This window comes from Euphorbia lathyris, chromosome 3 (assembly GCF_963576675.1).
Source record: "Euphorbia lathyris chromosome 3, ddEupLath1.1, whole genome shotgun sequence".
In the NCBI taxonomy this organism is placed as follows: domain Eukaryota; kingdom Viridiplantae; phylum Streptophyta; class Magnoliopsida; order Malpighiales; family Euphorbiaceae; genus Euphorbia; species Euphorbia lathyris.
In genome coordinates this window covers 105,311,539-105,321,587 of record NC_088912.1, presented here as the reverse complement: position 1 = coordinate 105,321,587, position 10,049 = coordinate 105,311,539, and positions in this window count along the sequence as shown.

Here is a 10,049-nt window from a genome sequence, read left to right as displayed (position 1 = left end):
ATGTAAGTATACTCAGCTTGAGATAATCACTCAGTATGTAAGTCTACTCAGCATGAAGTGATTTTATGTTATGTTTTACTTAGCATACAGTAGTTACTAGTTTTAGCACAATTCACTCAGCATGGTAATCATTCAACGTTTAATTTAAACATAGAATTTTATCGAAGAGGATTAAACATACCGATGGCTTCCCTTAATATGTTAAATTTCTCACGAGCCAGTGGCTTTGTGAAGATATCAGCAAGCTGCTCATCCGTTGGGACGTAGGTCAGCTTGATCTCTCCCTTGAGTACATGGTCTCTAATGAAGTGATGTCTTATGCTGACGTGCTTCATCCTTCTGTGCTGGATTGGGTTCTTTGATAGGTCAATGGCACTCTTGTTGTCACATTTGACTTCAATTGTTTTAGTCTGAACGCCATAATCTTCTAGCTGTTGCTTAATCCAGAGGACTTGAGCAACACAGCATCCAGCAGCAATGTACTCAGCTTCAGTGGTTGACAGGGCTACTGACGACTGCTTCTTACTGAACCAAGACACAAGACAGCTTCCAAGGAAGTGACATCCTCCTGAGGTGCTTTTTCGTTCAAGCTTGTCTCGTCCGTAGTCAGCGTCAGTGTATCCAATGAGTGTGAAATCATAAGTATTGGGATACCATAAACCTGCATTCACTGAGCCTTGCAAATATCTAAGGATTCTTTTTACAGCTATGTAATGAGATTCCTTAGGGTTAGATTGATATCTAGCACAATAACATACTGAGAACTGAATGTCCGGCCTACTAGCAGTTAAGTAGAGTAAAAAACCAATCATACCTCGGTACAATTTGCTGTTTGCTGACTTACCATTTTCATCAGCGCAGAGGACAGTGTCAGTGCCCATAGGGTTAGATATTGACTTGCAGTTCTCAAGTTCATATTTCTTCAATATCTCCTTAGCATACTTAGTTTGACTGATGAAGATGCCATTTTCCCCTTGTTTGATTTGAAGTCCAAGGAAGAAGTTGAGTTCTCCTATCATTGACATTTCAAACTCAGTCTGCATCTGCTTACTAAATTCCTTGCACATGGACTCATTAGTGGCACCAAAAATAATGTCATCAACATATATATGAGCCAATAGGGTATCTTTACCCTTCCTCTTAATGAATAAGGTTTATAAACGTGGTTTGGGAACTTGGGATCCTCAAACCCTGGAGGCTGATTAACATATACTTCCTCGTTTATAACTCCATTAAGGAATGCACTCTTAACATCCATTTGAAATAATTTAAAGTTCATATAACTTGCATATGCACATAAAATTCTTATAGCCTCTAGCCTTGCCACTGGGGCGAAGGTCTCACCGTAGTCAATACCTTCTTGCTGACTATAGCCCTGAGCTACAAGTCTTGCTTTATTCCTGACTACGTTCCCTTGTTCATCCAGCTTGTTGCGGAAGACCCATCTTGTTCCTATGGTCTTCTGGCTTCTTGGGTTTGGCACTAAGTCTCATACTTCATTTCTTCTGAACTGGTCAAGTTCTTCTTGCATTGCACTCATCTAGAACTCATCGTGCTCAGCTTTAGAGAAGTTCTTTGGTTCTTGAACTGAGATGAATGCTACGTTGCTGAGGTATCTCCTAAGTTGATTTCTGGTCATCAGGGTGTTTTCAGCAGCATCAAGAATGGCACTCTCTGAGTGTCCTCTTGGTATTCTGATCTCTTTTGGTAGAGTGATGTCTTGAGCTGGTTGTGTTTCAACAATCTCTGCAGGTATAGATTGGTCAGTGAAAACAATTTGAGTTTCGCGTTTACCTTTGGTCAGCCCTTGAGGTAGTGACTCAGCGGCTGTTTCTTGGTCAGCAGGTGCTCAGTATGGATCATCCTTAGTCGGCTGCTTGTCTTTTCCTGCAGGGTTAGTTTCATCGAACTCAACGTGTACTGACTCTTCTAAGACCTGAGTTCGTTTATTGAAAACTCTATATGCTTTGTTGTTTGTTGAGTACCCTAAAAAGATAGCTTCATCAGCTTTTGAATCAAACTTAGTAAGGCTGTCTTTAGTATTTAAAAAGAAACATTTACAGCCGAAGGCACGAAAGTATCCAATGTTGGGTTTTCGTCCTTTCCAAAGTTCGTAGGGGGTTTTCTTCAATATGGGTCTGACTAGAGCCCTATTAAGTATGTAGCAAGCTGTGTTGACAGCTTCTCCCCAAAAGTACTTTGGAAGCCTATTCTCACTCAGCATTGTCCTGGATATTTCAACCAGGGTTCTGTTTTTCCTCTCAACTACCCCATTCTGTTGAGGCGTTCTAGGAGCTGAAAAATTATGGTCAATGCCGTTGGTTTCACAAAATTCAACAAACTATTGATTTTTGAATTCTCCACCATTATCACTTCGGATGTGAGCTAACTTTAGGTCTTTATCGTTTTCAAGTTTTCTTACTAATGTTGAAAACGTCTCAAGGGTTTCATCCTTGCTACTCAGCAAGATGATCCAAGTGTATCGAGAAAAGTCATCTACAATGACCAAGGAAAATCTTCTACCACCCAAGCTCAGCGGCTGGACTGGTTCGAAGAGATCCAAGTGTAGCAACTCTAATGGACGCTTAGTTGAGATGATGTTTTTACTATGAAAAGATTTTTTAGTTTGTTTTCCTTGCTGACAAGCATTGCACAATTGATCTTTTTCGAACTTAAGTTCTGGCAGTCCCTCAACTAATTGCTTTCTTGCTAGTTTGGCTAGGAGGTCCATGCTTACATGACCAAGTCTCATGTGCCATAGCCAGGAATTTTCTTCCTTTGACACTAAGCATACATTTTTCGAAAATTTCTTTTCCAAATTCAGCATAAAGACATTAACAATACGAGGGGCAGTTAAAATTAATTTATTTGTTTTTCCCTCGAGTATTTTACATCCAGTGTCATCAAATATAACTTTTCTCCCATTATCACGTAGCTGAGCTACGCTGAGTAAGTTATATTTAAGTCCACTGACTAGGGAGACAAACTCAATAGTAGGATTACCACCAACGGTTCCTGACCCTACTATCTTACCCTTTTTGTTGTCTCCGAAACTTACGCTTCCACCTCGTTTACGCACAAGTGTGATGAACTGAGTTTCATCACCAGTCATATGCCTCGAGCATGCGCTGTCAATGTACCACATCTTTGACTTCTCAGCACACCTCAGGCTTACCTGCAATATAGCTAGTTATCTTTAGGTACCCAATTCTTTTTGGGTCCTTGTTTGTTAGGCTCAGCAGGTAAAGCACCATATTTAATCTTATGACGACACACTTGGACAGTGTGTCCATTTTTCCCACAGAAATCACAACTGACCTTCCGTTTGGGATATCTCACTGACCGGTCAGCACACCTTTGTGGTGTGTCCTTTCTTCCCACAGAAGTCACACTGGACATTCCGCTGAGGATTCCATCTCTGCTGACTAGTACTTCAGTACTGAGTGTTCAGAGGAATATTTCTTTTATTCGGAACTTTGAATTGGTTCTGAATAGATGTGATGTCCTTTCTCAGTTTCTTAGAATCTGATTGGACCTCAGAGACAAACTTATGCATAGTTTCTACGTTGCTATGCAAAGTTGAGTTGTCTTGGAGAAGATATCGAAGGTCACTGAGTTTGACCTCTTCAATCTCGTCACATCGCCTGCTGAGTGCTCTAACCTTCTTGTTACACTTTTTGATAAGTGTGTAGAGGTCACTCAGGGCATTTATCATTTCATTTCTGAGCAGGGGTAGTGATATTACCTCAGTTGAGTGTGCCTCATCGTCAGATGCAATGGAGGGGTCAGCATGCTCAGAAATATAAGGCTCAGCAAGCTCATCTGCCATGAAGCAGATCTTTGATGACTCAGTGGCATCAGCTCCTAATGATGATGACTCATCACTATCACTCTAGGTTGCCACCATTGCCTTCTTGCTGTTCTTCTTTTCCTTCCTCAAGGTGGGACAGCTTGATTTGATATGGCCAGTTTGATGACATTCAAAGCATGTGATGGGCTTTGAGCTGTCCTTCTTGTACTTGCTGTCGCTAGACTCAGCTTTGTACTTGTCAAACTTCTTGTAAGGCTTCTTGGAATATTTATCATTCTTTCTGAACAGCCTTTTCATTTTTCTAGTGAACATGGCCATTTCCTCATCGTCTGTTGAGCTCCCATCAGTGGAGTCAGCTTTCATGACAAGAGACTTTTGCTTCTTGTCCTCACACTTCTCCTTCACCTCAAAATTCTTCATTGAGATCTCATGGGTCAGCAGAGATCCAATGAGTTCATCATACTTGTAGGTGGTCAAGTCTTGAGCTTCCTCAACAGCAGTTTTCTTGGCTTGCCAGCTTTTCGGAAGGCTCCTCAGTATCTTCTTGACTTGCTCTTCCTCAGTAAAGATCTTGCCAAGTCTTTTGAGCTCGTTGATTATGTTTGTGAATCTTGAGTTCATTTAAGAGATTCCTTCATCATCATTCATTTTAAACAGCTCGTACAACCTCATGTGCTGGTTCACCTTGGACTCCTTAACTTTGTTGGTTCTTTCATAGGTGACCTCCAGTTTCTTCCAGATTTCCTATGCTGACTCACAACCTGAAATTTTGTTGTACTCTGCAGCATTTAACACACAGTGAAGCATGTTTATAGCCGAAGCATGATTTTGTAGCTTCTTAAGGTCATCTTCTGTCCACTTAGTCTCAGCTTTAACAACCGTTTGGCCGTCAACAGTTTCAACAGGAACAAACGGGCCTTGGACTATAGAAAGCCATGCACTCATATTTGTTGCCTGAATGAAGTTTTTCATTCTGTTCTTCCAAAAGGTGTAGTTAGACCCGAAGAACAGAGGAGGCCGAGAAATGGACAGTCCCTCAGGAAGAATCTGAGTTGTCTGATTTCCTGGGAGGAAATGAGTGCTGTTCTCAGCCATTGTGGGGATCAGCTCAAGATAGTTATATCTTGCTCAGTGAGCTTTTAAGCTCTGATACCACTTATTGGTCCCGTATAACGTGACAAGGTTAGTTCCAAGGGGGGGATAGGAACTATTTAAAATTTTGTCCGTTAAGGCTGACTTCTTTTCTTCTAGAAAAGGTTTACACAGCGGCGCTAAGTAGTTTTAAGACACAAGCTTAGTCAACTGGTGACTAAGTCTGTTTCTTTCCTTGAGTCAGGAGATATCACTTAAGTCTATTCCTGAACTCAGCTTCTTAGTGCACTCAACTCAGCGTGAGTTCGTTACTTAGTCAGTTTTATAGCAAGCAAAATATAAAGGAGTTTAAGGTTAGAAATATGTTACTCAGAAGACATATCCTGGTTCGGCCTCTCCACCTACGTCCAGTCCCCGAAACTCGTTCCGAGCTTTTTGAATCCTCTACTGAGCTCTTTAAAGGTAGAGCACGAAACCTTTTACAACAGAAGCTGAGTATAAAAGAGTACCTTCCTCTATTCCTCTACTCACTCCTATCACTGCCGCTGAGTACTATAACCGAGTACTAAGCTTCTCCTTTCTATACTTCTAGAAATGATAAGTGTTTGTCCTAAACAACAATTGCTAAGACACTTTAGATGAATAAAATCACTCTAGACTTTTACACAATGATTGGAATTGGTGTAAGATTTGCTTTGCTATTCTCACAGAACTTCAAGTATGAATTTGCTCAGCGTTTTGACTAATTGAAGATCTGCCTCGAATGAAGCATTTGAAAGGCCTATTTATAGTGACGCTTCAAGCACCGGTGATTTCGAATTTTGAAATAACCGTTGGAGGCTAACGGCTTCCTATCGCTTTCACTCAGGACGTGCTCAGTGTCGTTGGCCAATGAGATTCTTGCATCTTCTGTCTACGGCAGTGCTCAGCAGCTTTTTGTCAGATGAACAGAATGTTTGCACATTTATAGTAGAGTCTTCTAGACAGCTTACTGTGTCTTCTGAGTTTTACCCAAAGTAGAAATACTTTATCTCCAAGTTGATTCTGTTCAGCCACTGACCTGACTGCCTTGTCGTTCGACTCAGTAGCTTCGTCTTGAAGCTTTTATTAGATGGCTTCTCGATCCTTCTTCATGCTGAGCTGTCGTTTTTCTTGATCTGTTGACTTGGGCTTGACTTTCTTTTGTGGGCCTTAAGGCTTTTTATCTTAATGTCTTATAAGTCAAATAACTCAACATTGAACAAACACATTAGTGTGAATAAATCAAAGCATTTAAATTTAATGTGTTAGAATATTTTTATCATTTACATAAATAATTTTGTCAAATCAAAATCATGTGGAAAGGTGTTTCAACAAGACAGATATAAATAATTAAATAATAAACAAGTAAGGGTTTGAGATGAACCTGCGGATACCCTATCCATTCCCATCCTTACAACACATTTGGTTCACCGTCTGGTTTATTGTTGCTAACATACACTAATGAATATTAGTTGAATTTTATGCTAAAAAAGTAGTTATTTTAAAATTTTACCAAATATTTTTTTATGTCTTTACTACTCGAACGCTACTGAGGTTCTGCCAAGTCGTCTTTTTTCTTGTTTTCCAAACTGATCGTTGCTCGTATTTGAACTTTGTTTGACTTTCCATGTTGTTCGCTTGTTTCTGGAAATGATTTCAACGTCAACCATCACTTCGATGCTCCTGTAATCTGCAACTTATGTCTTCGATCGAAGAGCTTTTGCAATTGTAAACTCATTCCTCAACAATAGTGATAACATCGGGATATTATCCACATGATCAAAGAGGATATTTACCAAAATGGTCGCGTATTTGGGGGCGATCCGTGAAGCAATGGCGTGTCAAGAAAGTCATCCGAGTGGCGGATCACCTAGACTCCGCCACACACGATCCATAGTCAAACCTATTTGAGATCCGCCATCATGCCTCGATCCGCCCATCAGACGGTTGAGTTGATTCCCAATAAAGGCAATTAATAGACTGTTAATGAGCTAACAGCCACATTTAAGGGAGATCCATAACTGCCATTAATGAGGCATTAATGGAGACTTTCTGGTTGCTGGGAGTTACAATCACATGACTATAAATAGCTTGCATCACAAGCTATTGAGGTACACATTCACATTCTAAACCCTAATCTTGTCAATACAGTTTATCTTTATTCTCATACTGACTTTGGCATCGGAGCTTCCCCCCGTCGAGCCCAACGACGCCCCCCGCAGGGAAGGAATCCGATCAGAAGCTCATCGCCAGTTATCAATTGGTGCGATGAGCATGGAGGTTCTAAACTAAAAAGGACTTAGTTCACGAGTTAAACATGGCTAGTGGGGAATCCATCCCCATAACAAGAGCTTCGGTACCACCCATACCACCATCAATTAATCTCACTACAGGCGTTGGTCGCGTTGATCCCGATGAGCCAATCATCCATGACGAAGGGAACATGTCACCAGAAACCCTTTTGGATATTTGCGTAGGTGCCGTAGGCAGAGAGCATGGACCTATTATGGAGGGTCGATTAAGAGCATTCCTGACAAACCGAGATGTAGGTGGAGCCACGATGGGAGTTGTCAACCCGCTAAATCGCCGTCAACCGCCAAGGCTGACCTTGTCACAATGGCAAAGCGCCTATGTGGGGTCTAATGCTCACCGTGATTTGTCGTTTTTTCTCTCCCAACCTGTGGATTCGATAATTGTTAATCCAACACTCGCGGGTTCGCTACCACTAAACAGATAATTATTTCCTGATATCCTAGAAGGAAGTCGCAGGAATGATCGATCTCCCCCGAGATACACGAATTCGGGGATCACTATAGGCGGATCTCAAGCTCCTTCAGCAGGAGCATTGGCGGGTCAAAATGACACGATTGTGAACCCACTAGAAGGCGGACGTGATGGTCACAGGTGTAGAAAATGGACTGGATCACGTAAGAAGGGACGTTCCAAATCCCGTTCACATCACAAGCGCAGAACCAGATCCCCACGGCGAGGAAGGTCCCCCCTCCTGAACGAAGGGAGAATGAACGTCGAGTCAGGTCACCTCGCCAGGTTGATCAAAACCCACCTCCCAATCGGGGTAATGGCGGACGATCTCCACCAAGGGGACGCAACGGTGGTGGCGGAGGAGGATCACCATTAAAGCCATCCTCAGGATCTAGCTCTTCTTCCTCATGGCGAAGCAGATCGCATAGTAGAAGACGTCCAAGAAGGGGTCGAGGTTCAATAGCGGATCAGATTAGGGCGGAGGTACGCCGACAGAACGAAGAGAATGCTAGGCACAATCCGTTCGCCAATCGAGAGATGCTAGGCACAATCCGTTCGCCAATCGAGAGCCCCCTTTCACTGCGTGGATCGAAGCCGAAGAAACGGATAGGCATTTTAAGATCCCCAACATACCAGCTTACTCTGGCGAGGATAATCCTGAAGCTCATGCTAGGAAGTATCGTATGTTGCTTGGACTTAATGGCACTTAAGATTTATATATGATTTTTTAAAGAGAAAAAACAGATCTATTCAATGCAAATCAAAGTATAAATATGGAAAAATAAAATCCGGTGGTATATCTGACCATTCTATAAGTTCTGACATGGAATAGGCAGCTCTAACTAGTTCACGAGCCACATAATTTGCAAAATGTTCAACAAACTTGACTAATGTCGTTAAAAGAAAAAAACAAAGATTTAGAACCATCTAAAATGTCGGGATAAGCATATATTCACAACATATATATTTATCCGAATAAGTAAACGGGTTTACGGGTTACCTCTTGTAGCGCAGATCCCGTTCTTGATTTGCAGCGGAATGATTTCGGATCAATCACCCGATCTAGTATCACCGGTCAAGCCTTCAACCACGCCAATAGAATTGGGAGAGGAAGAAAATTGGTTCACGAACTAAAGCGACGACGAATCCCAAAGAGAGAGAGGGGGTGGCGGCCAAAAGGAGGAAGCAGGAGAGAAAAATTCTCTTTTCTGTGTTTTTTTTAGATACTGTATCTCTAAAACCTAATTCCTTATTCTCTTAGAATTAGTGTTGGTTAGGGTTTCTATTTATACTGAATAAATAGATAACCTAACCCTAATTCTTATTGGGTTTGGGCCCGTTCCATTTCGGACGGGCCTAATTGGATCCATATCCAATTAATTCCAACATCTCCCACTCGCACGCAATGGAACTTATTCCAAACTTTCTCAATCTCGGTCTCTATCATACTCTTGCAAATAGTTCGTGCGACCGGCATACTATCGAGAGCTCTAGTGCTATATACTCGTTAGAATATATAGATGCTCGATTTTCATGTAACAAACTTGGAACTATGTACTCGTTAGAGATATATAGATCTTAGATTTGAACATGGATCGTCGGTGGTGTATGCTTTTATCCTAGACTCCATATCATATCCACTGTAGTCTTCGGATCTCTACAGTACATCTATTTTTCACAAATATGCACATATGCATAAGTGTCTAGACGGTGAAGAATAGAAACACTTAGAATGATTCAAATGGATGTCTTTCCCTCTTAACATTATTCTGTCCATTATAATTTGATTCGTTTATCCAGTCAGGGTCTCTTTGGTTGGTATTATCTCATCAACCTCGAGGAATCCCTTTCCAAGGTAGCTACATCAGACTAAACTTCTTAGAATAAGTCTAGGGTCTATAAGGATAAACAATAGTCAAGAAGCACATCTTCATGACGTGAGTCTCACATTAGGAAAAGGCGAGATCAATCTACTTTTCCATCTCGTGGTCGCTAAAGCACACATGGTATGGGTCATGTGTTATGGTGTTCAATTCTTTTCTGAAGAAGAGCATGTTATTAACACCATACAGAAGCATAGGTCTAGATGTGACTGAACATCTAACTTTAGTTCATCACTTATGATGATCACTTCTGGCTATGACAGAAGGCTATAAGTTATCGCAAACTTGCCCTTTTAGATTACTTGTTAATCTTTTTCATGTATTTGTAACACATGTTATCTTGCACCGTAATGGAAACACTTTTCCATGTCTATAGCAAGACGGCTTCTATCATTGAACAAGCTCTCGAAATTGCTCAAAGACAGCCTCATCCTTCATTTATCATCACATTGACGAAATGGGGGAAACTGCTCATGTGA